The sequence below is a fragment of the Musca autumnalis genome, unplaced genomic scaffold (assembly GCF_047663935.1).
Source record: "Musca autumnalis isolate F117 unplaced genomic scaffold, ASM4766393v1 scaffold_3, whole genome shotgun sequence".
In the NCBI taxonomy this organism is placed as follows: domain Eukaryota; kingdom Metazoa; phylum Arthropoda; class Insecta; order Diptera; family Muscidae; genus Musca; species Musca autumnalis.
In genome coordinates this window covers 78,141,590-78,147,803 of record NW_027411866.1, presented here as the reverse complement: position 1 = coordinate 78,147,803, position 6,214 = coordinate 78,141,590, and positions in this window count along the sequence as shown.

Below are 6,214 nucleotides of genomic sequence, written 5' to 3'. Positions count from 1 at the left end.
ACTTTGGCATTGAAATCACCCTGTATGATGGTTAATTCGTGGGGTTTTGTCATTTTCAAAAGTTTTCCTATTTCGTCGTAAAATTGTTCAACTTCATCTGAACTTCCATCACATGTGGGCGCATAGACTTGAATTATATTCATGTTTATTGGTTTTCCATTTATTTTTACCAACATTGTTCTTTCAGACATTGGGACATATCCAGCTTCGCAATTAGCTATATGATTCTTCATTATAATACCCACGCCTTTTCTATGTACACCGTTTAGGTTTCCGGAGTGGTATACTTTTGTGTTTTCAAATCTAAAATCACCAGAGTCTGTCCACCAAGTTTCGCTGACTCCAAGTATGTCCATGTTTAATCTATTCATTTCACATACAGCATTGTTGAGTTTTCCAGTTTCATATAGGCTTCTTACATTCCATGTTCCAATATTTAGTTTTTGTTTTGTTTTACCTCCGGGGATTCTTAGCACCCTCCTTTCGCCGGAGACTGAGGGCCATTCATTCTGCGATGTGTTATTCATTTGTATGATTTTCAAGGAAAATTACTTCAGTGGTTTCCCGTTTCCTTCTGAAGGGTTTAAAGTTTTCCATCTACATATTCAGCCGCTCCAATGGAGTACAGACGCCGTTTGCTGCCGCTTATTGTAAGACAGACGCAGCTACCTGTTGGTCCGCGGGACGTATTTGATTTCCGTCCTACCACCCATATCTGGGAAGCATTCCCCTATCCGCCACCTGGGGACGCGCCCTATAGGGGTTACAGGCTCCCCCTAGGGAAAAACACTCTGACACAGACCTAAAATTAAATCATTCCCTATAGTATATTGGAAACCGCCACTTCCCAAAAGGGACAACGTTGCTGCCAACTGCAAAATTGGGGGGACAGATTTTGAACTTTGGCACGAAAATTCCAAACAAGAAAGTACATAACGGAAAGCCTCTTTTGTCAGCCTGAATCTCTGTAGAAATCTGCGAAGAAATATAATATACATTTTAAATTGATCAATTTATGATTTATACTTTAAAACACATACGCAGCTTCCGGTAAAGATAAAGGTTCACTGTGTGAACGAATTTGTTTACGAATTAAATTAATGTTGTCATCTTCTTCGTTAGAAGAAGATAACAAGAATAACACAGATGGATCCATTTTATTATTTTATGTTCATTTCTTATAAAAATTGCGCCAACCAAGAATGTTTCTAATAATTCTGCCAAAACAACCGTACGTTTATTAAGGTAGATGCATTATCAATATGTCACAACAATTTAAAAAAGGATTTCCAAACATTAATAATGTTCTTATTTTCTTACCACAACTTTATTCCGAAATTATTATTCAAAGTATTTTTCAAAAAATTTCACAAAAATTTACATTTTTTCATTCATAATAATGCTTTTTTCGTTTTTGTTTTAAAATAAATACTTTTTCGGCATCTACCTATAATTATGTTCCTTAAAGAAAATTTAGGCTTTCACAGTTCGATTACCGGTTTTCACAGTTCGATTACCGGTTACTATCGAAAAAATCGATAACAATGCTTAAACGTTTTCGATCGAGACTTATAATGCCGTTTCTTTATCGTGTCGAAAACAAATTCACGAGTAATTTCTCGATCGAATCGACTCACATAATTAGGCCCCAGGTTTTCGCAAATGACATCAGGAAAAGTACCCGAAATCGGCATACGTAACGATCTCAATGCAGTCTGGAGGGTGTGGAAAAGTAAAGTTTGCGGAGATATAACCCCACATTGAAAACTCCCTGTTTCACTCTACGGGCAGGGTCTTCTTGTTCCTGAATTTAACACATATAATTGATAACACAACGTTTCAAACATGGCCGTAGAGTGGTCTGCTTGATGTCCTCAAACAGCGTGGATTGCTTGACAGTAGCAAAGACTTTGATAAGTCGGGCGCCACCAACTCTTGTTCTAGGCGAGGACTCTAATATATGTATGTGCAGATAGCTGTTGTAGTGTTGTGCTGCCCACGAAACCTATGCTGTTTATCGACAACTGGATAGCTCTTTCTGATGCTGAGGAGGACTAAATCATTAAGAAGTCGGTCTGTACGATTCACAATTGCTGGCATCCTTGTCTGGCTTCAGTAGACTTCCACACTTCGGACTCGATGTGATTTAGCTAGCGACGGCTTAAGAACTTTGGTGAGGTACTCAACTCCCGGCTCATCCATCTAATGCTTTGGATGATTTAGTATTCCTGATTGCATTCACCATATCATCCAATGCAAATTGTGGTGGTTTCTCCCTGACAAAAAAAAAAAAAAAAAAAAAAAAAATTAATACGACGTTGTACTCTTCTCTTCACACTGTCAATTTGATCACCTCTTCGGATCAGTAAGCGTAACGTCGACAAACGTGACTGTGGAGCTATTTTCCTTCTTCCAGAGTTCCAGAGTGGCTTTACTGTTGCCTACTATTCCCTTATTCCGACTCCAAGTCTGCAGATGATTTAGCCACTTGTTCCGCTTGTGCCACCCAAGCCACCCACATCGTTCCAATCCGGGCAAGGATCTGCCATCGTGTAGATCGATTTTGCTTTTGTCGCAAGTTGCAAAGACCCTTGAAGCTTTAGTCCTCCTCAGCGTCAAAAATAGCTACCGAGTTGCAGATCATCAGTATGGGTTCCGTAAACAGCACAGCACGACAACATCGTTGGACGCCAACTCCACACATATTAGTCGAGGACTCAACCAGAGCAAGCCGTGTGATAGAATAGTGATGGTGGCGCTTGACTTATCAAAAGCCTTTAATACTGTGATGCAATCCACGCTGTTTGGGGACATCGAGCAGACTATCCTCCGGCCAAGTTTGAAAAGTTGGATAATCAATTATATCCGTCGACGCCAGTCGTACGAGAAATTCAGGAATAATAAGTCCAAGTCCCGTAGAGTGAAATCCACCCCCTCCAGACGGCATTGAGATCGTAACGAATGCCGATGATTGTACGATATTGGCGTCTGGACCTTCCCTGATGTCATTTGTTAAAATCTGAATCATATCTGACTGATCTTATCACTTTTTTCGCACGGGAAATATGCAAATATCCGCAACCAAATCTACGGCCACTCTGTTCACCACATGGACGGCGCAGTTTGGAATAAAGTTGAATATCGTGGTCGACGGTAGCAGAATTCCGACCACCAACTACCCCAAGATTCTAGGGGTCACATTCGATAGCATGTTCATGTCGTGTGTGCGTGCCACAGCTATCTGCGACAAGCTGAGATGTAGGAACAATGTCATCAAGTCCATAGCCGGCAGCACTTGGGTGAAAATAAAGACATTTTCTTGGTCACATATAACGCGATAGATCGGTCTTTGGTAAGCTATGCGGCTCCAGTTTGGTCCCCGAGATTATGTGGTATGAATTGGAAAAAGATTCAAACCTCTCAGAATGACGTCCTGAGAACAGCAACAGGGTGCCACCTCAGTGGACCATCTACATGAGGAGGCAAAGATTCTTCCAGTACAGCAACACAAAGAGATGCTTTCGTAGCTGTACTTGCTCGGGTGTTACCGTGAGAGCCATCCCAATCACCACCTGGTGGGTAGGCCTGACACATTCAGGCACATCAGGAAGGATATCCACGCTCTAGAGGGAGAGGTCAAACTATATAGGAGAGAACCCCTAGATCAACAGGCATATCAAGCAGGTTTAAATAGCATTCAGACGGACGCAGTTGCTAAGGCCATAAGCAAATATCGTGTGAATAAAGTTCTCGGAGTACATCCCCAATCTATCGCAGCTGAGAAGCGTAAGCTGCAACGACAAACTACTGCAAGTTTTCAATAAGTTTAGTATATACATAAGTTTTCAAGCTCAGCCTTTGTCTAGCACATAGATGCACAAGATGAGCACTCGCCTTTACGTTTTCGTACGATTTACCATACAAATGCTATCTTCGTGTGATGAACCGGATTTAACCACCAGCGAAACGATCGTAGCATATTGGTTGGATGTGTGTGGACTTCGCTAGATATCACTTTTTCAATACAAACTCTTTAGGTCATGATAGCTCAATTAATTCAATTAAATAAACATCTCACAACTAAATGCCCTTCGTCCTAATAAGACAACAATTAAACAGATTAGTTTTGGCTCAACTACGATCGGGATATTGCCTAACGCCTCAATTCTTATTGAATCTTAATTCAAGTTTAAAAAGTGAGCTATATCGGACAATTCTTCCTAAACCTCCTCCCTTACAAAAGTTCAAAATTTAAGATCTGTTCCAGGATCGTTTTGAAAATATCATCGAAGATAATCCTTGTGATTCTATACTTTCTCACATAATTACCCAAAACCTCCAAACTAATCCTACGATGATCAACTAAAATGGCTGATTGACTTCCTGTGAAACGGGAACATCAATGAAATTGAATAATTATTGTTATGTCCATTAGTTTGTTACATTTTGTTGTACCACATACATATTTGTCAGTTACCAAGATTACGATGATTTTTTTGTAATGTGCTTAATTTCTTCTTAATTAATTTCGTTTAATAGCAAATGTTCTAAAACGATTTGTTCGTTGTGACAGAGGAAGCCATTTCGTCGGTGTCATGCTTAAGTGTTCCATACGCCGATTGCCTGATTCGAACTCAAGTTAATGTTTAAGGCCATACAGGATAAAAATGGTGCAATAATCCAATATTTTAAGAGCTCAGTTCTACTTAACTAAACTCATGGAATATATCAGTAGTTTATTTTAGTCAGATATCTGTGATAGTCTAGAAGTTATGGCCAATTTTTATAATTGCAAAAAGTTGCTGAATGTTTCCATGGAATCTTTTTTTCATGTTTTTGGCAGTTTGTGTCACATGGAACACGTTTTGTCACATTTCAACCAAAACACTTTCTATCAATCGTGTTCCACCTCCCTCATATGAAGAGTTGAAAAATCAGGACGTTAAATGAAACATTTATTTTTCTCATATAAATACAATAAGGACCATTATTATAGGTTTCCTTAACATTTATTTAAGGGATTGCCTCCACTTATCACTATTTTTTGTGGTAAAATCGGACGGATTGATATTTTGCATTTCTAAGGTAACATTAAAAATTTAAACTCGTTTTTCTTATAATACCATTTTTTTGGTCGGTGTCCACACTAGCATCAAGTCAAATGAACGTTTTTGCGTATATTTTTGTGGACTTACATCAAAATTTTGTCTTTAAACTATGGATTTTTTGTTTAAACGATTGATACGTATTCGTTTTCATATCGACACCTCCAAATAATAGTATGCTAAGTCTAAAAAGTGAGCTTTGCAGGAGAAGCTCTCAAAGTTTGGAAATTTTTTTGAACTTCAGTACTATGCTAAGTCAATATTTGTTTATAACTTCTGTTCGGATTGACCGATCATTACCAAAATTAGACAGAATTTAAGTTAAAGGACGTTCGACACCTCCAAATAATAGTTTGCTAATTCTGAAAAGCGAGTTTTGCAGGACAAGCTCTAAAAGTTTGGAAATTTCTTTGACCTTCAGTACTATGCTAAGTAAATATTTGTTTATAACTTCTGTTCGGATTGTCCGATCATTACCAAAATTTGACAGAATTTAAGTTAAAGGGCGTTAAATATAAAAATGTAAAGAACTTGAAAACATGCTAAGTCGACTTAGCATACTATTGTTTGGAGGCGTCGATATAATAATACAATATTCAAAAATATTTGGATTTAGAAACTATTATTCTTCAGTTTTTAAACCAAGTCCTTTAAAACAATTTGTTCCATACGCCACATTATTCGTAACTTGGCAAAAATCGACAATTTTTTGTTCCAAACGCCATCATTTTCGGTGCGGAACAATTCGTTTTTGTCCCTTTTTGTTCCATACGCCAAACGACATGGATATGGAACTAAAAAGTTCAAAGTTGTTTTGTTCCATACGCCAGGCTTTATGGATATGGAACAAAACGACAAGATATTTTGGGTCACAAAGCGGATATGGAACATTCTGGCATCTGAATATCTCAGAAACTATAAGAGATAGAGAAAAACCGACCAAAAAATCTGAAAGAGCATGGTCCAAAACCTTATAAGGTACCTTTATCTCAAAATGTCAAAAATGGCGTATGGAACATTTAAGCATGACACCGACGATTTGTCGCCTATTACTCACAGCACCCATTAATTTCTATTGTTTCTCGAAAAAAATGTTAATAAACGCCGTG